We start from the raw sequence: 26,955 nt of genomic DNA, 5'->3' as shown, positions 1-26,955 counted from the left end.
TGTGTCATGAGTAATCCGAAGCGTGCCAGATTGACCAAACGAGATATTCTTGATGAGATTGACAATCCTTTAAGTTCTGATGAGGAGGATTGCGTTGCCGTGGACAGTGATGGAGAAGTAGATCATTTGGAAGACTAAATCCATTTACCCGATGAAGAAGATGCAGAAATGGCGCCTACTTCCCCTTCCAGTCCACAGGACATGAGTGAGTGTGGTGATGAAGATAATACTCCTTTAGGTAATGTTTTTTATTCAAAAGACAAACAGAAGAGAGTGATGAAGTGGAATAAGACAGTAACATTCGTAAAAGGGCATCAAACATTGTGTTGCGATTGCCAGGGCCTAGAGGTGAGGCTCGGAACACTAAAACTGAGATTGATTGTTTAATTTATATTTTGATGATGATGTTATAGAAATGATAGTAAATGGAACTAACATTTACATATTAGGTATAAAAGACCAATTTGAGCGTGAAAGAGATGCAAGACCAATATATAACACTGAAATTCGTGCTTTTATAGGAATTCTACTTCTCTCTGGTTGTTTGGGCAGTTGAAGGAAACACACAAAGCATATTTGGGACAATAATCGTGGAAGTGGCGCAGAATCGTGTTCTTTGTCAATGAGTGAAAATCGTTTTCATTTTCTAATGAGGTGTATGCGATTCGATGATATTCGAGATCGTCCACAAAGAAAAGTTGTAGATAATCTAGCACCTATTACATCGTTTTTTGAGCTGATTGTGCAGAAATTTAGGACGTTCTTCACACCCAGTGAGTATTGCACTGTTGACGAACAATTGTTCAAGTTTAGAGGCAACTGCCAATTCAAGACTTTTATGTAAATAAGCAATTTAAAACTAATTTATATATTTTATTGATTTTGTAATAAACATGTTTATAAGTGAAGTATTTTTCCATCATTCATGTCCTGAACTTTTTTGAAGTTTTACGACCTTAAAGATAGGCAAATTTTCAAAACCAGCAAAATACAAAATAACGTAACTTTACAATTTTATTTTTTTATTTAAAAATTGTTGTTGTGTAATACATTGAAATATTAATTTAAGTATGAATATATGTTGAAAATAATAAAAAAATATCTAAAACAGTGCTAAAGTCAAATGTCCCTGTACAAAAAACAAAAAAAAGTCGTGGGCTACAACTGTAGCCCATGCGAGTATTGGCGTAACAAAACATCACGCGAGTAGCGCAGGGTTAATCAAGAACATAGCCAGGAAAGGGAGCTCCATACAACTGATTACCCGTAGAGGACAATAGTAAGGCCCAATTTTTTTCCTTAAACAATTCTTGACCCATTCCTTTGCTTAGAAAAATCTTTCATCAGTATATATCAGTAATACTGAATTATTTAAATCATAATAATCGTTTTACTAAAAAAGTACAAATTTGGGGAGGAGGTCCGGGCCCCTTGGGATCCCTTCGCTGGTTATGTCCTTGTTGTTAATCAAACTTATAAGCAATTTTTAAATACGTATTAATATATTAAACTTTGTAATAATAAATAATATTTTTAAACGATAATCTAAAATGTATAATATTATTTGCACAATTAATACTTTTTCTGTGTAATTAATCTATACTAATATGTAGAAATCTATAGGTGTCTCTGTTTGTGAGTTGTGTTTTACTAAGTCACGTAAAAACTACTCGAACTATTGTACTAAAAGTTTACCTGGACATTGTTAGAATCCCTGGTTAACGTACAGGCCTATTCCTATTTCAAAAATCCCTTCGGGCTACGCCCCACCGGTCTTGCAAACTCTCTTAACACTCCATTATCCATTATATTTAATGGAATTGGCTCAAGCAGCAGATAGTAAATGTGTTCTTAACCGCCTGACAAAGTCAAGAATTATAAGTACAATAAGTTTATACACATTCAAACACGTGTTAGTAAAATATTTGTTGTTATTAATCTGTCAAAGTCAGATGCACTTTACAAATGTCATGTAACTTGCAGAAGCTTTTCTTTGCCTGGGTTTGTTTTTATTGGTATTTTAATCAAGTACAGTAAAATTACATCATTTACCACATGGTAAGCATGGTAACTGAGAAGCTAAGGACTTCGACTTTAGTCTCCCTTTAGACTAAGGATCTCTCCACACTGGCCTGAAATAGGTGAATTGTTACTGATATCGTTGGAGCTATTCAATAAAATATCATTAAATATTACAGAGAAATTTGAAAAACGTCCGAGGTAGGTACTTAAAGAACGGCTTTACTCTCCGACTTCAGGGTCCCATTTTCAAACTTACATTTAAAATGGATCAGGAGATCTTTCAATGACTATCGCTTATCCCAGGATTGTTTGGAATGCCATCTAAAGAGAACATGTTGGTGATGTCCCAAAATGAAAGTGCGTGCGAAGCCGCGGGTAACAGCTAGTTTAATATAAATTTATCATCCTTGACGTTTAGTCTACTTAAGGGTTGGTAACATCACGAGAATATCTGTTCGGTTATACAAGAGTAAAGTTTTAGGTTATACTATTCGGTATCAATTTACAATATCGTGACCATGGAAAGGTATGTTCATTTTTTTTCCTGAAAACTACAATTTTTCCTGAAAACAATAGTGAAAAAAAATTCGTCGGCAACGATAATCAAAGGAGTTACGATTTTTTGAAATTCTCTGAAAACTCTGTTTTTGACAGTACCTCTGGCAACACTATCCATATTTGACAGTTTGGTATTACTCCGCGGCTCTCTCAAATAAAGAAGGGACGCCATTTTAAACTATTTTGTTCCTCCGTGTCTATTCCTAACCTCCTTATTTGACAGTTTGGTATTACTCCGCGGGTCTCTCAAATAAAGAAGGGACGCCATTTTAAACTATTTTGTTCCTCCGTGTCTATTCCTAACCTCCTTATTTGACAGTTTGGTATTACTCCGCGGGTCTCTCAAATAAAGAAGGGACGCCATTTTAAACTATTTTGTTCCTCCGTGTCTATTCCTAACCTCCTTATTTGACAGTTTGGTATTACTCCGCGGCTCTCTCAAATAAAGAAGGGACGCCATTTTAAACTATTTTGTTCCTCCGTGTCTATTCCTAACCTCCTTATTTGACAGTTTGGTATTACTCCGCGGGTCTCTCAAATAAAGAAGGGACGCCATTTTAAACTATTTTGTTCCTCCGTGTCTATTCCTAACCTCCTTATTTGACAGTTTGGTATTACTCCGCGGCTCTCTCAAATAAAGAAGGGACGCCATTTTAAACTATTTTGTTCCTCCGTGTCTATTTTTAACCTCCTAGTTCAGTAGTGGTAATGGCACACCTTTGTGTTGGATGTTCGGTATCTTACGTGGAAGCAATTCCCCACCTGAACATTAAGGTAAGTGATAAGTTACTGAAATGACAGTGACTAGTACGTTAATCCAGTCAACGATGCCTGCCCGCTGCGCAGTGCTGCGCACTGCTTGCTCTTTTAGAAAAAAAATTAACTCGAGCTTGCAAAAGTCGAATCCCAGATCACGTGCTGCCCCTGCTCCTTAACGCAATAATGCCCGAAAGACATCAATATAATACAATAATATTCTTTCCCCCCAGTTTATATGCACCTGTGATAATAATACTAGGCTATAAATGGCAACCCATGAAAAAAGTTCATTTTCCATGGTCACGGTATTGTAAATAAATACCTACTATTCTTTTTCCAAAGAGTACTAAAAAGGATACAATTTTCAGTGTATATTTTAAACGCTTAGGATTATCCTCTTGGGTGCTGAGCATCACAGCTAACTCATAAACTGTTATTTGCTACAACACAATAAAACACAACCCTCTTCTTTAGGTTCAAAACACCCCTAATGTGTGTGTACAAATGTGTTTGTTTAAACACGCCCAAAAGACTTAAAAACTACTCGAGTTTTCGAACGGCGATTCATTGAGTTTGTAAGGTTTTTGTTCATGTTTATGTATTAGAATGTTCGACACCTGAAAAAAAGATGGATTTCAATCCTAGAAACTTAGTGTTATATTTTTGTAACATATAACGAAGACTGATGTCCGAAATTCTAGAATCCTGAATGTCATCCATTGTCAAAAACAAACTACGAGCTGTCATCTTCGTACAAAGAATAAAAAATTACTGTAGCACTAAATACATACCAAATGGAAGAAAATAAGTATCTAAGTTGGATATATAATTCTAGAACACTGTCTGGCACTTCACAGAATTAGCACTGTACACTACACGAATAGACAAACAAATAATCTAAACTTGCAGAGATTAAAACACCGTAACGCGCGAGGATGATTGAAGTTGAAGTCTATCGCGACTTCACTGTCAAAAAGAGCGCGGGGAATGAACTAGGAGCTGACATTGAATTTGAAACCGACATTGAGACAGAGACAAGACGCGTGGGGACGCTCCCTTCTTGGCTCTTCTTTTTGTGGGGGGGGAGGGGGTTGGAGGGGACAGTCCACTCATTCAACATCTGGCTGGACAAAAGGTCCATTTAAATGCCATATTATGTGCTAATAAAAGTATTCAAGTTCTCATTACGTTCCCGAAGTGATAATTTTTAGTTCAAGCCAGAAAAACTAAGAAAGTGAATATAACTTTTACTTGTTTTAGATTAAAAAAATTATATTTTTCCTTCTAAAGCTTTTTGGTTAAGCCATCAATTCTATATTAACTCGCTTTTAGATGATAAATAGATCGGAATACAGTAACTTACATAAATTACTCAAGTTGAATTTCAATGAAGTATTTACAAAACTTACCGAATCATTAACATGCATTGCTTTAAAACAACTTATGTATCTAGATTATATACATAAATAAGGTTTTACAAGCCAAAGTATTAGAATTCCAGTAAGATACTTTTTCTTGATTTTAATTTTTAAAACATATATAAAACTTTGTGTTAAATACCATTACATTATTAATTGGTTATTTATTACTTAATAGTTGACTGTAACAATCAATGATCGATTTAGTGCATGTTTTAAATTATATAGTGTGATATGACAACTAACGTAGAAGTATATAAAACGTTTAGTTTTTGATTGACTGAAAACGTCTATTTGTTTAAAAGGTCAATAACAAGACAATTCTTGATAAGAGAATTTTTATTATAATTATTGAATTCCTTGGTTAAAAATTATATTTTTTATTAGATATGACAAGTTATAGACCATTGCAATCAATACATTTAAGCTAAGCGAATTGTGGAAATATTCTTGACATACACTTACGTTTAGATGAAGTTGTACATGATTTAGACTACCATAATGTTTACCCTTGGGCCCATTCTTGTTTTTAGTTTTTATCAGCGGCTGCTACATGTTTTATTAGTGTAATAAATGTAAAATGCGTGGTTTCTAAAATAATTTTTTTATAAAAATAACCACTTTTCTATTCTTATAAAAGAAATACAATCAACCTTTACAAACCTACAATTTAAGATTGTTTAAGAGATAACAATCTGTTTTTTAGAAAGCTCTGCTAGTATTTGGGCTATAAACTAAAATGTTTACTAGTGTATTTACGTTACACTATACACAATACTTACGAGAGTTAACTCAAGGAAGTCTAACTTATAATACCGTCCGCACTACACACATTAACTCAGTGCAGGACGCTACTGAACTTTGAACATAACTCAATACTTAACTCATGTTTCACTTCCCAACTTATCAAAATAGAATTCAAGTTTCCCAATAGTATTCTGAATAATTTTACATTCGTTACAATAAAATCTCTTTAATGTAACATCTTTGTTATAAAAGCGATGAAAATCGTTTTAGCTGTCCAGCATTAGACACCTAAAAGCCCCACCTTTAGACCTAAAGGTTTAATGCTGGTTGTTTTAGAATCTCTTGTTTCCAAGTGTGATTTTTAGTTTTGAGTTTTTTTACGATGCTACGAAAACGGTATTTATTTATAAAGCGTAATCAGTATAAAATGTTGTATGGTCAATAACTACAAAAGAGAAAGAAAGAAATTTGTTTCTTAAAGAATCTGCTTTTTTTGTTTGACAGTCAAACCAAAAAATAATCCTCTTGAAAATATTCTTTTCAAATTTGAACAATACAATATATTATTGTTACAAAAAAATATAAACAATAATACCATTTATACTAATAACATAAACTTTAACTTTCTTTAAGAAAAGTACAGGTCCCATTCTTGAATTTAAAACGAATATTTTAAATCGGTTTTATTATTGTACTTTCTTAATGGACTCCCTATTATTAAGTTCTAATTAGAACTATTAATAGTTCAAAACATTACAAAAAACAAAATATAATGGTAAACAGTAATACGTACAAGGAAAGAAAATACATAGGCTACTAACATAGATATATACATATTTGTATAACTGCATAATTGGTTCAAATTATTAAAGAAATATTCTGATTTTGTTTTAAGTCTTGTAGTAATTTTGGATAACAACTTGTAAAAATTGATACCTGTGTGCATATATTGCATGATTTTCGCCTGTGTTCCTAAGTTTGACGCATTCAACGAGCTTATTAAGACGTACGTTTTCAAATCCAACAACCTTACTTAAATAAGACGTTTATTAATTATCAGAGACAGGCGATTTCTGATTGAAATATCCTACTACGCGTTGGACTCTATCTTCTATGAAAAATCTACAGCTGAAGCTCGAACAGTATTTTGGTAAGCTACAAAAATCTGTAAGTTCACACTGAGAATCGAACCCGAGACACTTAGGTGGCGCGCTGCGACGCTAACCACTAGTCTACCACGACCCCCACAGCTTCGCTACACCACTGGCCTCTAGACTTCTTTGTAGACGCGCGGCGGGAAGGTTGGTACACGACGCGGACAGTCTGAGAAGTGGCAGTCGTAGTCGTGGCCTCATGAATCATAATGACAGCCGTGTCTCATCCATCCTCCAGACCAGGCTCCAGGTGTGCTGGAATATTCCAGCAGCAATCCAAAGAGCAAAGTCAGATTAACAGTCCTGCTCGGTGTTACTTGAATAAATTAAAAAATTTTGACAATGTGTAGATATAAACCAACATTATTATACTCTCTGTCTCGAACCTACGCCTGTTTCGAATTTGTTGACCAAGGACGTAGCCAGCGAGGGGTTCCAAGGGGCCGGGACCCCCCAAATTTTCAAATACTTTTTTAGTAAGCGATTATTATTTAAATAATTCAGTATTACTGACATGCACTGCTGAACGACCGTTCTCAACAAAGAAACGGGTTAAGAACGTTTTAAGAAACAAAATGGGGCCTTACTCTCTGTCCACTTCAGGAAAATATCAGTTGTCTGGGACCCCCCCAAATATTTTTTTGTCTACGTTCTTATTCTGACTAGAGAAACTCTTTCCGTTAAAGGCTAAACATTCATTTTAACTCATCGTTTTGGTCGGAGCTCATCAAGAGAGACAGTGAGTGAAGTCAGAAAACATTCAACAACACACAGTTATTTACTATCATACTAAAGCTATCCAAATTTATATTACCGTACCTCAATTTGACATATGCTTGCCTGTTCCCATTAAGTTACTTCTCATACTAGTCCAACCCAAAATTGAAGAAGGCTACAGTTTTTTCCATTAAGATCGTTTACATTTCATTTCTTACATTACAACTTTTGCCCTACAAAGGCTTTAAAGGACCAAGGACAACTGTATCTATGCTTACACTTATCATTTATTCCAATCACCTCATGAACTATTTCCCAGAAGTGCGAAAGAACTAGAATTCCTACAATATACACACACACACACACACATATATATATATATATATATATATATATATATATATATATTGAATTTACAATTGGAATATTGTATAGCGCAAACAAGTGTAACGCGTTTCGAGATGTCTTATAAAAAAAATGAACACACTATGTGGAAAGAAAGACAAGGTTCTTCATATTGCTTGGGTTTGTTACTAAACTTCGTTGGCGCCCATACAATGACGTTTTCATCAAGCGGTGTAGACTTTAGTATCGGGCTACTAAGTACGCTTAGTACTTTTACTCACTACTTGAAAGTACGTAATTTACTATAACGACTTGGATTATAGATATTAATATTCAGACATCCAAGACGATATAAGATATTTTTTTATTAGTAAGCTCCGAGTGAAATATTCAGTAAAATTTATTACTAGTTTTTTAAACTATTAATATAATTTGGTTTGTCTAAAATAAAAATCACAGTTCTAAATTAAAATAATGGATTTATTTTAAACCGGCAAAATAATAAGTTCAATGTTAGAATTTTCATCATTCTATTTTCCACAAAGAATTGACAAACTGTTTGGTAAATTTAAAAGTTCCTTTGGCAAGAAATAAAAATATTAATCAAATATATCAAACTAAAAATCAGAGCTCTCTTCTAAAATAAAATAATAAATTTTTAAAATAAAAATCAAATACCACTTGGAAATAACTAAAATAAACATGTTCTAAGTTCACTCACAATTCAAAAATAAAAAAATTAAACTTCTCTTTCCACTAGTTAAACCTTAACTTACAACTCTCTCAAACAATTATTAAAGTTCAATTAATTACCAATTAACAATTGACAATAAAACAGTTCCAATTAAATATTAATAAATTACAAAATTTCCAAATTTCAATTAAAGTTATTGACAAAGTTCAATTTTAATTCACTTTTCTTGCAAGTTTGAACCAAATTTAACTTGTATGATTCTATTATGCTCTATTGTTCATCGAGAATTAATTATGCAGATTGCTCTGTAGTTTCTATGAATTTAATTTTTCCTCAAAATCCCTCGTGGAAAAAAATTAGAAACTCGGCGCACTGTAATCATCTTAATTCACGAAAATTACCAAAAAAGGGCGACAATTATGAGCTGGCGCTTATATACTTCCCCTTCTAACCAATTCTGATGGACATCCGCGGCGTTCTCTCATTGGCCCAGCTGTATCTAACTAGGAGAACAATAGCCGTAACAAGACAAGTTCTGATCAATTCAAGGCAGTGAACCGCCTTCCTAACAATTTAAAACTACCAGTACTAACTTGCCAAAGGATTACATATTAGTTTTTTATCCTAACTTCTCACAATCTAATTTAAAATTAAATCCCAATATTTCTTTCCCAAAATTTTCATTTAATTTAAGTTTTAATTATAAAAATAAACCGATGTAGCTTTAAAATCGCTATACTTACCTTGCGCGATTGTGACCATAACGAACAAACTAATACAACAGCGCAGTTTCTAGAAGTGAAACATCGCCAGCAACAATAAAACGTCGCCTGCCTAACTACGTTGACGTCGTCCTTTTCACAGTTATAACGTTGTGAAAGCGATGCGCTCTTACGTGTGTATCAAGGTGACGTTGCAAAATGCAAGCTTTTATGCAGAGTGACGTAACAGTTTGTACGTTAAACTACGCTAGTTACGTGCATGCATGACAGTGACTGCATGACTGTGCAAAGCTTTATGCCGAACTCTTCCGTTTCCGGTACCACGGTCGGTTGGTTCCCGTCCAATTTCATTGTCGCCCGCTCCACTGGTTTTCACTGGATCGGGAATGTTCAGCTAGTAAAAGCAGTTCCGAACACAAAGTGAGTCATTTCGGTGTGTGACATTGCCGGCGTTTCTCCAGCAACAAATTAGGCCTAAATCCGTAACACAAAATGTAACATGGGGACGCAGACGGTTCATTTGCTCATAAATTCCTCATTATTTCTTCTTTCTTCTAAGAGTTGTTATACCACTATTTTAATTTGTAGATTTTCATTTCTTTATTTAGAGTGGATATATACATACCGGGTGAGTTTTTTAAAGTGATCCAATAGCTAACTTTTTAATTACACGACTTAGCACCACACTGGAAGTTTTCATCATCAGTCCGAAAAAATCCGAAAACTTCCAGTCCACGTAGCTCCTGAACCATTAGAGATATAGAAAAACTTAGAAAAGCAAAAATGTCTTATTTTGTAGAGTAGAATCTAAAAACAACATAAAATACAGGGTGTTCCATAAAAGATTTTAAAGTTGGCTGCCATATTGAAAAATGGTGGCCTTCTTTAAGAAATTTGAAAGTCTATTCCTGAGTGAAACTTAAAATTGAGCAAGTTCCAAATTTAAAGTGTGGTGATAAGTTGTGTAATTAAAAAGTTAGCTATTGGATCACTTTAAAAAACTCATCCGGTAAATATATATATATATATATATATATATATATATATATATATATATATATATATTGTACTGCAAAGGCAAAAAGCTACAACAGTGCCTACTGGAATTATTGACAAGTTCATGAACTTCGAAAGACAATCCTAAGGTTATAGCCTAAATGATTCTGTTTAGAAGGTAAATCTTCGTATGTCTCTTTTCCACATTACTTGAATAATAGAATAATTACATTGGGCTACTGAAATTTCTAATGAGTTTGTGCACCGAAAACTAACAACCGAGTCTTAAACTGCTCCCGATCTCAAATTAAGAAATGACTAAATCTAGAAATAAATTTATTTGAATCGAGAAAAAGGAAGGTTTGCTACATGGTACATGCAGTTACGACTATTCGAAATTAGTGGTAATAGTAAAAGATGAGCAAGACTGTATGGAATCTGAAGCTATTTCTGACAAGGTCCCCGAATCCCCGAATGAAGAAGGACGTACAGCTACATCTGTAACGGCACTGAGTTTAAGGACGAAATCAGCTCAATTACAAGTTGTCACACTATGTATGTGCGTTGTTGATATAGGCTTTTAAAACAATGATGCGAGTTACCAAAATCGATGTATTATTTGTTGCTATAGGCTATTGAAAGATGGCGGCTTCTCCCTCCACTCGATATACAGGTACCCTCATATCTTCTCGGATTGCGTTGAGCAAAAAAGTACCCAGGGTGTACTACCATTCCTTCCAACACTCATGTACAGCTAAACGCAAAATCCAGAACTGAAGTTACTCCATTTTATTAACATATTGTACCAATCTATGAGTTCTTCACTAACAGCATATAATGTGTTCCCAAGCGTTTATTTACATAACTGTCCAACACCTTTGCGCTAGATTCTGCTTTAAGAGGATCATATAATGCATTAAAGAATTAAAGGTGCCTTTGAAAGAAAACTGGTTCTTCGGGTGAAAATGTTGATTATATTGGATTACCTCAAAAAGGAATTCCTTTTGAATTAAATAGTTTTGATTAGTACAATTTAGAAAAGATAAATTGAAGTAGATGAAGATTTTATTTACTTTCAATAACGACCTGCTGATAGATCCACGCAGTTTATTGAAGAGCCATTGTTTTGGAGATTGTGGGTCTGTTTTGTAACTCTATAAAAGCTGTGAACCTTCTTTGTAGGAATCCATAATATGCTGCGATCCTTTATGTAGAATGCTCAATTCAAGCTAAGAACTAACTTAGTCTGTTGAATTTTGAGTTTTGCAGTGTCTGGTATCTGACGCTGTCTCAGGCTTGACTCTTGGAATCTGGAGTCATTTTCGTCTAAAGAGATCCGAAGAATTCGAAGACGAAAAAGCTCAAAACAAATCGTTTACATCGTTTCGACATCAGAGACACCTATAAATATGTGCTGGTATTCTTATTGTCTCATCAGAGTGCACTACGATGTGATAGACACGATCTTTAAGCAACAGAGTGTTCTACAATGACATAGCTATGGTAGGAAGGGTTGAGTCAATTTGATTTTGAGTTTAGCTCCTAGTTATTTGTAATAGATTTGATTTTTTTTACTTTAATAATACTGCTTAAATTGCTTGGATACCACTTAAAGATTGATTACAGTATTTGGTTGGTATTAGATATATATAATTTTCAAAATTTCTGACGAACGACGCGTCGTTCAATCATTCAAAAAGAAATTTTTGCTTTATATATTACATGTACCTTGCCTTATAGAGAATTGTACACTGTGATTAAAACGAAATACAATAGTATAAATGACTTGCAAAAATGTCTTCAAAATTTAAAACTGATCCTGATATACTATCATATCATATAGCTTTAAAAGTTTGGCATTATAAAGTAAACACACCCGCTCGCCTCACGTTTATCAATAATCGAATCATTCCCGAACTTAAGATTAAGTTAAGTAATTTGTTCTATCTTAAAATTGACGCCCTTTCATTCCCCATTCCTTGATAACTCTAAAATAGTACTTAGTTATGTGAGTGTGGCGCATACATTTGAAATCCCTTGTAGTTTTGCTTGAATAAAAGAGGGGTGTTTACACAAATGTGTAAGTATAAATTCGTCATATGAGACGAATTAAATTTAGAATGAATACGCATAATGTCCTTTGATGTCTTTGGCATCTAAGATCATTGGCTTTTAGAAAAATTATTATTTAATAATTCTACTGCCAGAGAAACCACATTATTAAGTCAAAAATGTAATATCGAACCTAAATTCTCAAAATCGTTACTGGTCGCAGACTTCCGAGTTCGATTCAAGATTCCTTGTGGATACGAACTCTCCAGATGTCTCTATTTGTGTCCAAATGGACAAGGAGTTGCTTGAAGACATAACCTCAAATTCCACGAATCTCAGCCACCAGCATCTAGTCTACACGCTAACATTCTAGTCAAAGATGGCCGGAAATGTCTTTCTTTGAGTTCTCTCAGAGCAATTTGCATCCATGGACGAAGAACAGAAGACGTCGCCGTAGGGTTGGCTAAGTGACAACGGTTGTGGGCCAAGGCCCCACAATCGTGTCCAGGGCACTCACGAATCGAACCCGTGCCATTGTAGAATTGGCCAATCCGTTATCCAGTTAAATCCCTAACCTGTAATTTTACGGAAATGAATTACCTCTGTCTGCTGTTGCCGGGTCTGCGGGCTGGCGGCTACCTCGCTACCTTCGATCAGCTGTCCCTGCCTCGCTTGGATAATCGAATTGCGAAACTGGACACCAAATCTTCCACGAAAAATCGCCGGACTCCACAACTTTCACTCTTTGTTGTGAAAAGCCATCAGTTGTAGACCGTGCTGACTGCGGTGACAGCCAACCGTAGTTTCAAAAAAGAGAAAGATTTTCTGTATGTAAATTGGACAAGTATTTAGTTCTAGTTAAAAATGTATTACTGACGACGGATGATTTTAAAGGATAAAAAGAGTTCGGACATTTTTTTACAGTTTTTTTCTACAAAAACAGAACATTACTTTTCGAGAATTAGAATTTAACCTCTTACATGTGAAGAAGAAGATAGATTCCAATCTTCGAAATGTAGTGTTAATATTTTGTTATATTTAGTACCGTAAATTCAACTGCGATTAAAATAAATCTCAATTACTTGTTGTCGAAGCAATTAAAATTGATTGTCTAGAGATAATGAACCCTTGATGCTTTGGTGAATCGATTTTGAGGTTTGCTCCATAAAATCAATGTGAAATGACTGTTTTGGCAGTAGAGTTATGGTTGGTGTCTTATTTTAAAAATATGGTCACTACGCATCAATTTTTTTTGTAAAGCGTAACTTTTTAATATTTAAACGATAGAGCACAAAAGTTATTAAAATTCATTCATGCCCCTTATGTATTTATTTCCCTTTTTAAAAGAGTAATTATCAAAATTTATTCCTGTTGTTTCATAAACGTTATTATCGAAGACCTGCAGGTTTACATTAATTTGTGTTAAAATATATTTCTTGATAACTAATTACAATAAGTATTATTTTTTGCACGAATTGATGAGGGCAGAATAACAAACAAATAAAAAAAAAATGAAAAAGAAGACAGAGCACAAGTGCACGCAACACTAGAGAGGCTTGATGCACCAAGAACAGCACAATTTAGGTAAGATTCTCCAATGAGAGCTCGAATAGTCAGTTCCCGATGACTGTAATTCATCCATTCTGCGGAAGGGGCACATGCAGTAGATCACACAGCACAAATGCACGCAACTCTAGAGAAGCTTAATGTGCCAGGAACAGCACAACTGTGAAAAGGTTCTTCAAATGAGAGCTCGAATAGTCAGTTCTCGATTACTGTAATTTATCCATTCTGCGGAAGGGACACATACAGTAGATCACACAGCACAAATGCATGCAACTCTAGAGAAGCTTAATGTGCCAGAACAGCACAACTGTGAAAAGGTTCTTCAAATGAGAGCTCGAATAGTCAGTTCCCGATTACTGTAATTTATCTATTCTGCGGAAGGGGCACATGCAGCAGGATGACACAGCACAAGTGCACGCAACACTAGAGAGGCTTGATGCACCAAGAACAGCATAATTGAGATAAGGTTCCTCAATGAGAGCTCGAATAGTCAGTTCTCGATTACTGTAATTCATCCATTCCGCGGGAAGGGGCACATGCAGTACATGACACAGCACCAGTGCACGCAACACTAGAGAGGTTTGATGCACCAAGAGCAGCACAATTAAGATAAGATTCTTCAATGAGAGCTCGAATAGTCAGTTCCCGATGACTGTAATTCATCCATTCTGCGGAAGGGGCACATGCAGTAGATCACACAGCACAAATGCACGCAACACTAGAGAGGCTTGATGCACCAAGAGCAGCACAATTGAAATAAGATTCTTCAATGAGAGCTCGAATAGTCAGTTTCCGATTACTGTAATTTATCTATTCTGCGGAAGGGGCACATGCAGCAGGATGACACAGCACAAACGCACGCAACTCTAGAGAAGCTTGATGTGCCAAGAACAGCACAACTGAGATAAGGTTCTTCAATGAGAGCTCGAATAGTCAGTTTCCGATGACTGTAATTTATCCATTCTGCGGAAGGGGCACATGCAGCAGTATGACACAGCACAAGTGCACGCAACACTAGAGAAGCTTGATGCACCAAGAACAGCACAATTGAGATAAGGTTCTTCAATGAGAGCTCGAATAGTCAGTTCCCGATTACTGTAATTTATCTATTCTGCGGAAGGGGCACATGCAGTAGGATGACACAGCACAAGTGCACGCAACACTAGAGAGGCTTGATGCACCAAGAGCAGCACAATTGAGATTCTTCAATGAGAGCTCGAATAGTCAGTTCCCGATGACTGTAATTCATCCATTCTGCGGAAGGGGCACATGCAGTAGATGACACAGCACAAGTGCACGCAACACTAGAGAGGCTTGATGGCTTGTTATAGCACCCAAGATGGCACCAGATAGCACCTGCATCACACCTTTATGTGGCACTCACGACTGCGGTATAACGATCTGGGAGGCACGCGAGTCTAACGCCTCCGGTCAGAGTCTCTCTGTCTGAGAGGTAAACCGACTAGGCTACTTCGAACTTGGCCTTGCAGGTCATCCTGGGCTCTGCGGGAACTCTCACATAACATGGAAGGAGTTGCTTTTTATTACTGTCGGCGCAGAAATGATGTACTTCTAAAGTTAAGTGTTACTTAGGACCTATTAGAGGTACAGCCATGCCACTGCTTTTGTCCTCCAATTTCACGTTAGTAATAGTATAAACACTGCCAAATATTTGTGCCAAGAAAGACTTTTGATCTGTAACTCCGGAATTATAGGCAAGGTGTCATGGCAATGGAAAATCACTATTGGAAAAAGGATCATTTTGCTTGAGATCTTCCACAATTTTAACCAATAATCTTGAGAGCTTACACTCAGAAAGTGATTGTGATAAAACATAACTCCATTCTGACCTTCCTGATAATAATGAATAAGTTTTACTAAATCATAAAATAAAATAAATGCACAAAACAAAAACGTTTATAATGCTGCCATTGAACGTTCAAAGCCCATATGAGAAAAGATGGTGGTGAAAGATTTTACCTGGTAAGGTTTTAGAAAATTAAAGTCTCGGTGATTCTGTACAATTACTGTATCAACTTCATTTTCTTGTTATTGGAATACCTATATGAAAAAGTGGACGTTTTTAATAGCATTTCAGACAACTGCAGGTGTTGGAAAGGTAAATTAAACTTATAATAATAATAATTTTAAAGAAATACGTCTTAATCCCCTGTCCTATCTTCTATTTGTTACTACGTAGGTAAAAACGTATTATACGTATAAAACAACTTAAATTTAACCTTTACGAGCGCTTACGTTATCTGCGCTTGAATTTATGTACTTTCTCGAGAGGCGTTTTTTTTTTTTTTTTTTTTTTTTTTTTTTTTTTTTTTTTTTTTTTTTTTTTTTTTTTTTTTTTTTTACCCCTAGAAGAGCGGGTTATTGTCTTCGCGCCACCGAAGTCTGCACTTATGGCCAGTGTTATTTCCGATCGGTACTTTCCCGACCTCGACGTTCGACGATCTGGCACGTGATTTGACGTCAGAAAGGTTGGACGGTCTAGGGACGTGATCTAAGATCGGGAAAGTATCGAATGGGAATAACCCTGGCCATAAGTGCAGGCTCCGATGGCGCAAAGGTGCAACCCGCACTTCTGGTGAATAAAGAAAAACATCCATCGAGGTACTACTTAACTTCAAGCTCAGATCACGTGAGCGGTCGTAAATGTCACCTTTAACTTTGGCACTACTAGTTATATATTTATAATAACATAATATATTAACAAGAAGTGCCTATTTCACCTCGACATCTCTTCCTCTTGGGAGGCAGAAAACACGAATCGATCGTCTTAACGACGTGTAATTTTCACAGTGAGTCAAATCAAGTCTGTTATTTCTAATAAGTTTAGGTCCCCGGTAAGGAAAGCTGATAAAAGATGGTGGCCTCCGAATAAAATTCCAAAGTACCTCAATTTCCTCTGTTCTGTCAACCGCCTTCTATTGTCTGAAACATGTTTAGATGATGAGTTTGTGCGATAGTATGAGGAGGATTCTCCAAGGTGAGAGTGTGGGAAGTAATAATATGTGAGACTGGACATGACAGAAGCACGTGGTAAAGTTGAACAAAGGGGAGAATCTTTCCCATATGAGCGTACCTCGAACTTACTAAAGCGAGCGAAATGTAATAAAGTATAAATGTCTCTCTGATGATAGTTAATCGTAAATGAATATTTCAGTCTTATCATTTTCATAATGTATCTAAATATGCAGTGCGACAGTGAAAACAATCCACTCATTTCCACTGTTGTCACTAATGCTAACTGCGCGTGGGACATTTAGAGGCCTGTGTGCGTAGTGGGAACCCTAAACTAACCCAGATCGTTGGGAACATCCTGTGAGAACCGGGGACTAGGGATTGTTTAGAACTATCCAGTGGATTTTATAGAGTCAACAACTAGTCGAACTAGCGTGTACTATTCGTTGGAACTATATAAAAAAATGTTAAAGTCCTTTAGTAGGTATTTGAATAAATGCAAAAACGTTCAAATTACTTTAGGATATTTAGGAACAAAAACAATCAAACCAATGCAATTGGGATTACTACTGATTTCTCATTTTCACTGACAACTTTTAGTGGATGCGAATGTTGCGTTTAGCACCATTTCCACCTTCCACTTAGTGTAGCATCTGACATCTGACACTGTCACAGACTTGACTCCTGGAATCTGGAGTTCACCTGAACAGATCCAAAAAGATGAAGAGTTTAAAAACGAAACTCTTTGCATCAATTCCAAATCAGAGACACCCAGACTACAAAAGAGGTCTTCCTGGCTTACCCAGGAGCTATCCAGTGGTATATAGATGAAGAGGTTATCTCATTGTCTCATCAAGTGCACAGGGTGTCTCTGATTTCGAAACGATGCAGAATTCGTTTCGTCCGCCTTCGCCGCCGAATTGTTTGATCTCTTCAGAGGACGTGGACTCCAGATTCCAGAAATCAAGTCTGTGACAAAGTCATATTTCAGACGCTTCATTGAGCGGAAGATGAAATGAACATTCACATTGAATCAGCCCTTCCCACCATAGCTACGCTTTAAGTTCATGTTTGAGGATATCCCAAAAAGTGATGTGCTTAGCTCGTTTGCGTATCCACTCCAAAAACGAAAGCACAAATCCACAAAGTCTCCTCGTTGACAACACTATTGCTGAACTAACGTAAACATACCTTGAAGAAGAAGAGTCGGTCAGAGTCCACCGAGAAGAACTGTTATTGTTGATTAAAGAAGATGCTCGTGCGATGATGGTGGGGCGGGTGGGGTCCACACAATGGGTGATCAGGGGCAATTTCACGGCCAGTGGCCCTACAACAATCCCGGGTGTTGGTAAAAAGTGGCCTGAATATAGTCAGCCACGGGGGACCATTGTTTGGATTGCGAGGCTTTTCTTCAAACTCGAGGAATGGTCGGGGTAAAGAAAGTCCTCAACTCAGTCGGGCATACATTTATTTTTATACTCTTCGAACCCAGAATATTTTTCTTCTTGAAGAAGTAAAAGATATACAATAATTTTCTACTAATCTAGGGATACATAAAACAGTGAAATTATTCACCAATATACCTTAATTCTTCTTTCCATTTTGATGAAAATCATCAAATTAGTGTGTACATGATTTGGCACACATGGAATTCTGATGAAGACTCCTCACTCCGCAATAATATGAAACTACACGTCTTTTGGCATCGTGCTTCCTCAAAGACTATTTACTCTCGGAATTTCTGTTATTACTTTGCTTTTCAATTAAATTTGATATTTATGAGAATATATTTCCGCGATTTCACGGATTTTTTTTGTCTAACGATGACCTGTACACTGGTATATGATTAGATTTTCGCACAGAATGTTTTTATAAAGTTAACTACTAAATTTTAAAATATTGCATTCTAGAAAAATGTCCATGTACATACGTAAATAAATCATAAATAAGCAGAATATCGAAGTGAAAAGGCAATTTTAACGGCAGCGGCATTCCTTTCGGAGTTATTTGCAACATTACTACCCTTAGATCTTTTGACTCCAAAAAAACAGAGTTATTCTTTAGTTCAAGAGGGACCTATGAAGCAGCAAATTTCAAGTCTCTACCTAACTTACTATCAAGAGTTATCACAAAGAAGAACATACAACGGCATGATTTTAAGAAGGGCCTGGCGGATCCTTAATGATTCCTTAATTGTCCAAGTTTTTAACGGTTCTATATTTGTTGTTTACGCATGTTGTTTATGCAGGACAGGCACGCGCCTGCATTTTGTCATATTGTCAAACACTAACTGATTATTCTAACATAGTTACAAAAGCATTATTGAATAAAAACATATAAAAAATATGAAATCATTAGTATGAGGACATTCACATAGCAATAAATAAATTATGAAAGTACATTTATTTGCGAAGTGAAGCTGTTTCAGATCGGTTGTTATATACGCTTTATAGGACACGGTGTCCCTCAAGGATTTACTCTGGGATCGCTTCGTTTCCTTCCAGTGCACAGCCATTACGGTACAAGTCTGCCTCGGTACTGCCACATGTCCGCTATATATCAAGCAACACAGACAGCCTTGTTATCTCTTTATTGCTTATGTGTCCGTCTGTCTCGTCTTTTGTGTAGCGTTCGAGCCCAGGAGATATTCCTCTCAGTGGGATTGACCGGGGTTAGACCACTTTATGGTTGTAGTCTCACAAGCCCCAGCAATTGTTTACAGCTGAGAGTCGATTACTTCAAAGAATGGAGTATGACTTTTATCGTAATTCCTATAATAACTTCCAAACCCAAAAGACCTTCCTTTGGCAGGGTGTACAAGGTTCAACTTCTTAGTTTTGTGTATAAAAAATATATAAAAAACTCCAAACTTAAGGTAAAATACATGTATTTTCAAGGCATTTCCAAAAAAGGTATGACAATTTCTGTCCAGTTCCAATTTAGATTAGTACAAAATAATAACAGTACAATAAAAAATGCTGTATATAAATTTACAAAAAACGCAATAGCATTAAAAATCTATTCTGAAATTAGATTTAATGATTTTATGAAAAATAATTCGATTTTTTTATATCTTCTAAAATACTCCCGAGCCCAGAAAATCATTGTGTCCTAAAGCGAACAAGGTTCATGACAACTTTCATTTGTAACTTTGATATCAACAGTCGTTCTGAGCTAAGATTGAATAAAATAAAAAACAATATTTTCACCGTAACTCCCAAATGTATATTACCACCAAAAACAGTCAATTTATACTCACATTATATAATATATATAAGTAGTTTAAGTATTTCAAAAAGAAGACAGCTATGCAAATAAAATATCGCGTTATGAATGAATTTTGTGTTATTTTGTAATAATGATAAATTAAGGAATGCTAGTATACATTGAGTATAAATCACATTGGACACCGATCTAAGTAAGGAACAATTATAAAGTTTGCATGAACCTGATAAAGATGATTACAAAGACCATTTATAAAAAGTGATGCAAAAAAATAACTTATGTATGTAGTGGCGAATTTAGGAGTTACAATAAGGTAGACTCAAACATTCATAAAAATAGTAATTATTCGGGTTTTTCTGATATATCATTAGTAATTATCAATATTAATAGGCATTAAAAGTATTCTTTTTTTAGGCTAGGTTTCTACTTTTATAAGTTAAGTTGTCAATAAGGTACTGATTGAACAGGATACGCACTTTTAAGACACCTTGTTAGGCTGTAACCAAACCATTGATCGCAGTGTAAAACAAAAGATTCGATTTTACTATCGACTACTCGATGGTGATAAATCGATAATCTCCTCTGATGGGCCATCAATATTACAATGACGGGCTCGTTCGGTTTGTACATAATACCCCATTAAAGCTGATAGTATAATTATGGCTGTACTCGAGTAGTAAATCAGCACAGCGAGTGCTAGGCATGTCGAATATACCGTTGTCGGTTATGCGGCCCCGGGCTAAAGTAACGAATTGCCAAACCACCGAATGACTAAGTGCCGAACACGTGTCGGGTACTTAAACTACTCACCGTGTTTGTGAGTAGTTTTAAAAAAATCCCTTTTAATTGTTCAGCTCCAAACAGAACATTAGGCAGACCAATGACAAAAATAGGTCAGATTCCGTTATAGGCCCATCAACGCTTAAACGTTTTCAATGGACTTAGAACATTATAAAACGATGTAGTTGAGTAATAGAACTAACATTCCATCAATCAACAAGCATTTCCAGGTATTGCGGTCGGTATTGTTGTCGCTGTTATCTTATCTTTCTCGAGAATCCCGATTACGGCAGGCCGCGCGGCATCACATGATTATTTAAGTTTTTTACACGGTACCTACATAATTAATTGCCTTTCCATTACAATTAAATTTATATTTCTGATCAGCCCCTCTAGAATTTGATATTTTACTGATAGGTACTATCTGATAGGTATGTTTTTCTTTCGGTGCTGCCCCGCGCTTATGGCCGGAGGCACTCGCATTTTGGGTGGCGGATTGTGATCAAGAATAAAAACAAGTTTTGTGTGTTTTTTTTCAATAAAGAGTTCAGTTTTTGTTTGGTAATTTTTATTTTTGTTGAATTTTTGTATTTGGAGAAATTTAGGGGTGTGGTCGATATAATACGTAAGTACCCTTTTTTCTTAGCTAGCAACCAATTGTAATTCATTATAATCATCCGTAAATGAAAAATGGGGGCATAATATTAGTTCTGTTACTCAACTACATCGTTTTATAACGTTCTAATTTCATTTAAAAAAAGTTTAAGCGTTGGGGGCATATAACGGAATCTGACACAAAATTGGACTCTTTCCAGAAATTCGCACGTGCCAAATATTAAAAAAAGGAACCCAAACAATTTAGGTATGAAATTGTTAAACTATCATTTTTAATATACAGGGGACATATCCTAAAGCCGGCATTAGTAAAATTACGTTCTGTTTTTCTCAGTAAAACTGTTAAAGCTTTTTGCAGTTTACGCTCTTATTTTAGTCGTAGAACCATGTGACATGACTCATTTTAAAGGTAGTAATGAGTAGACTTTCTATGCGGTCTACACTCGATATTCGGTTGTTTTTATCGAATGATTCGATGTTTTTATCCGAAGGGATAATTTGATATTACAATTTATTTAACTTAGAATATGATTTCAACTTATTAGTTATAGTAACTTTTAATGTAAACAATAAACAGCAAGAAGTAACTAATATTTTGACACTTTGAAAATGGCGATGAATATGAGGAAAATATGTAAGATATTTCTCACAAGTGACGAGATTTCCGAAAAAACGGTTACTCATTCACATGAAGCTGGGCAAGTTATAAATATTGTAAAAGTTTCTTTGATATCTGCGTCTAGGCCATAGTTGGTTTTGTTGTTTAGTAATGTTAGTGTTAAATTTACGTTTTAAAATTGTAATGTAAGAGATTTTTCTTGTTACGGTAATTTATTATTACTCTTATTGTGTACGATTTTTACATATCGAAGTTCGATATGTACATATCGAATTGTTCGATAAAACAACCGAATAACGAGTGTATGTTGCTTATTAGTCTCCCCGTTTTAATTAATAGGAATCCAAACGCTTTTTCAGTTTTTTTGAAGTGAAAACTTCTTTAGGCGCGTTGAGCGTTTTGGTAGAGGGTAAAATCCTCGGTTCGCGTCACCGACATGCTAATGATACTAACCTGCATGAAAAAGTCAGTCTCGCTGTGTTTTTTTAACCGTAGACTTGGCCGCGGACTACTAACCTGCATGAAAAAGTCAGTCTCGCTGTGTTAAAACTGTCCCGGCGGAGTATGAAAACAGACTGCGAAAATCAGTGACCTTTACGGCTTCCTCTCGCGATTTAAAAGTGAAGCCAATGTCGTACAATTCTGTAAGATGCGTCAAATTAAAGCTCTTAATATTGGCAATCTATTGGTTACATTTTTTAAATATTAAAAAAATTTCGAAATAATTTTGATTATTGTTTACATTTTACATAGCGTTTACAATGACAAGAAAAAAAGTAGTAAGCGAGGATTTTTTTTTTATTTTTTGGTCAGACAAAATTTGTCAGCGAGAAAGTTGTGTGAAAATAGATGAGTATTTTTTTTGTAATTTATCATTTTTTATTGGAAGTTTAGTTTAGCCTGTAGTAGCGTATGAAGTGATGAGTGAACGTTTCTGCCGGAACTGTAGTTGGCGCATTGGCTCACTGATACCGTATTAACTCAATAAATTAGTTTATTGTGCAATAAAAATACCTTTACGAAAGAACCAAGTTAATTTAAACTAATTTATTAGTTTTAAAAATATTTTGGGTTTAATTGTTATTGCAATTATATACTTTATCCGTAGCAATAACTGTTTTATTTACAACGGTGTTCAACTCACTGTTGTTCACTCTGTGTTTACTCACTTGTATTCTATGTTTAACTAACTATTAATATTGAGCAATTACAACAAGTATAATGATTGCATTGAACTTTTTTTCATTAAATAATATTCTTTAATACTTACAGTACCTTTTTATTAAGATATTGTTAAGATAATTGTATATTAATTATTTTTTCAACCACTTTGTATTTATATTTTGTTCATGATTTGTTTAAACCCATCATAAGTAACTAATAAATAAAACATAAAACATTTCATATAATTTTTTGCATATAGTTTTAATTACTCTCAACTTAATAGTTCCGTTTTCACTTCTATCGGCAGTCCCACGACTGCTACTGTTTTTTTTTTTTTTTTTTTTTTTTTTATGGGTTATTCAGGAAAGGATCTAAATTGTTTTACTTCATTTTCTAAATATTCAAAAAGTAGCCTATACAATCTATAAAAACACCAAACAAATAGTATTTGGATGCATATTAATTATAAAGGTGTCCCTAACTAATGACCAAAACTTTACCCAGGTATAAAACAGGTGAAAACAAACAAATTTCATCATATAATTTAAAGGCATATCCTGTTATCCTATTTAGTGTTTTGTCAGTCTGACTGTATGTGTTTTTTAGAAAATTATTTGTACCGAAAAAATGGTTGTAGATATCAACTTGAAATTGAAAGCATAATGATGTTCTTGGTGTACATCTTAGATAAAAGTTTGAAAATCATATTCACAGCAAGAAAATGGTTTCCATTAAAAATGTTCAAAGCCTAATAATAACTTTAAGACAAGCGATATTATAAAAAAATAATAAGAATTATAAAAATGGCCCTTTTAATACAAACGTATGGTAATATGTTGAAGTTCTTTAACTATAATAGAATATTCAACATAGTACCAAAATGTTCGTATTAAAAAGGCAATTTTTCATCATTCTTATTATTTTTTAATAAAAATCACTCGTTTTAAAGTTATTACGCTTTGATATTTTTAAATGACCACAATTTTGTTTCTGTAAATGATATTATTTTCAAATTGTTATATTAGATGCACACTAATAAGATCATTACACTTTTGCAGTTTAAACTTGGTATCTCAACCCATTTCGTAGGTACAAATAATTTTCTAAAAAACACTAAGCAGGACAGGAATATTCCTTTATAGACATTATATGACGAAATTTGTTTGTTTTCACCTGTAGTATGCCTTGGTCATTAATTATGGGGTACCCTGTATATCTTTGAAGTGAGGCACCTGCCAAATAACAATATCTAAAATAGGGGTGTCAAACTTGCATGAAGATCAAAATTAGAAAGACCCAAGGACATTTATACTACAGACGGCCCTTAAAATTACTAATCCGCTAAATTAATATATCACGTTTACACCATGATTGGATTCATTTTTATTTACTAAAGGTAATAAAGTGCTATTTCGAAAAAGTTTTAAAAATAAAACGTTGTTTTTGTATGCAATGGTACAGTTGTTGACTCATAGCAATGGCGACTAGTTGTGTCAAGAGTGACTTTAGTGAGCGGTGGGCTCAATAATCCACCAGAGCCACGTCTTTCCAGACAGAGTATACAGTCCAAACTATTACTGAACCTTTTAATGATAATGTTCTAAACAACACAATATTCAAAGAAAATATTTTATCGAAACCCTTAGAGGGTGATGTTTAAGTAGACATTGATAAATGTTGCTCAAAAATTGTTTGTGTTTGCTACAATATGTGTATTTGTTATTGAACATTAAAAATTTCCAGCATTATTATTGCATACAGTATTGATTTCATATGTGTGTAACACAACATTTAAACATAATGAATGAATGAAAAATGTCTTTATTAAAGAGGCAGAGTTGGGGCTATTAAGCCCTCTCTACCACTCAACCTCATCTTATATACAGTAAATTTACAATAGTTTTATACAATTGTGGTAAATTATTAACTTATTATGAATAGAAAAACAAAAATGCTTAACTTATACAAAATTAAATGATCTTAAAGTAAAAATGTAGTATATATTTAAATGAATACTTAAAATACAAAAGAAAACATTTTTACATTTTATGATAAATAAAAGATAATAAAAAATGAAGAGCAAGAAGCAAGAAACATTCAATCACTCTAACACACCGATTGACCACATGACCGCAACAAGCAGTACCACCCGTCACCCCCACAGGCCCCCCAGCAGCAAGCCCCTAACCCACGGCCCGAAACGAGCACGGTCCTCAATACATCTGATATTATCGGGGAGAGCGTTCCAAAGGTGGCAAGCCTGAACAGTAAAGGACCTATTTAAAATTGTTGAACGATGAATTGGAATTGATAGTAATGTGGCTCACCTCCTTATAAGTCGTTCACTAAAATCAGAGATAAAGTTGAAATTATCGGACAGATAAACAGGGTATTTTTGTTTGATAATTAAATGTTGTGATCTTTTTGAAAGTTTATTGTTTGTTTAATTTTATGATATCCCTGTAATATAATTGGTTAAATTGACCTGTTATCGTTGTAATTTTTGTCGTAATTGTTAAAGTACTTGAAAGTGTTATTTTTCTGTTATAATTGCTAATTTATTTCACTATTACTAATTCCAATTCTTTATTTTATAAATAATCATTTCTTATACATTTGCATATTCAAATTGATTGTATGCAAATTCTATTTGCTGTAGTAAAATTATATACCAGTAGATGGTATGTTTTTATACAAACATAAATTATAGTAAATGTTAAAGTAGATGATTATTGTAATGTATATGTATAAGTATATATATATATATATATATATATATATATATATATATATATATATTTATATGTACATCAAAGTAGATATTTTTGTCTGTATTTTAGTAAAATTCTTAGTGTTTGAGATGTTGACACCAAACATAAGGACAGAGTGGACATGTACACCGGCTGCTAATATTTGTAATATTGATTATTGTAATAATAATATTTATTTTTCCCCGCAGGCACATTTTGTAGTGCATGGATGGGGCTTGTTATAAATTTTTAATGTCTTCTATGAATAAATTTAGTTGAAATTAAATGAAATGTAGAATAGAAAGAATGTGGAATTTACGTAGTTGATGAAGTTTCATGAGTGATAATATATTTTTGGTAAGGTAGATAATCGAGATTGGTTGAATGCGTAGTCCTAAAGATACTCCTTTTTGAGAAAATTCCACCACCTTACTCTTCGCAATTTTATTGCATGTCCATTCTGTATTTCAGGGCCGGCCGCAAGAACAAGAGCGGTTACGGAACAGCGAGGGACCAAAGATGGAACCTTGCGCTAGTCCCAAGAATGCAGAACTCGCGCATAATCAAGTCCTTTCATGAATCTCCCTCTCCACCCGGCCCCTCTACATTCATGAAAGATTTCACGGCCGTGAGCGTTGCGTTGGCGGCCGACCAATGTTAGCACGTTCAAGGCTACAACTAGGGTCTCGCCCGCTCCTCCGGTGATTGCCATTTCCCCGTGATGTACAGTACTTGTGACGAGTACGAAATTAACGTCCAAGAATCTTGAAAGGAAAATGGTTCCTCTATCTTTGATGAAAAAGATGCATTTGGTATCCGTCTATATTGAGGAACCCGACGGAATTACCTTTGAGACAATATGGTACTATCTTGTAGTACTGATTAGCTGCCGTTGCTATCGCTCAGGTAGCAAAGTGGTCCGCGTGTCATGTCCCCCAGGGTTCCGGGTTCGAATTTCCGGCTCGGACACGGAATCTTTGCCCGCAAACAAGTAATCATCTAAATTGGAGTAATGTGATGACGGTTCATACTTCCTTGATCCTTCAAATTTATCACAGATAATACACGACAGATTATTA

The 26,955-nt window shown here is 34.9% G+C and overlaps 1 protein-coding gene across 1 annotated transcript in view; it reads right to left on the bottom strand.

Annotated features, from left to right (window-relative positions):
• LOC124367916 overlaps nucleotides 1-26,955 on the bottom strand; it is a 102,694-nt gene that overhangs the window by 61,991 nt on the left and 13,748 nt on the right. The gene's annotated exons all lie outside the window — the stretch shown is intronic.

This window comes from Homalodisca vitripennis, chromosome 8 (assembly GCF_021130785.1).
Source record: "Homalodisca vitripennis isolate AUS2020 chromosome 8, UT_GWSS_2.1, whole genome shotgun sequence".
Lineage (NCBI taxonomy): Eukaryota > Metazoa > Arthropoda > Insecta > Hemiptera > Cicadellidae > Homalodisca > Homalodisca vitripennis.
This window is presented reverse-complemented; position numbering and strand designations above follow the sequence as displayed.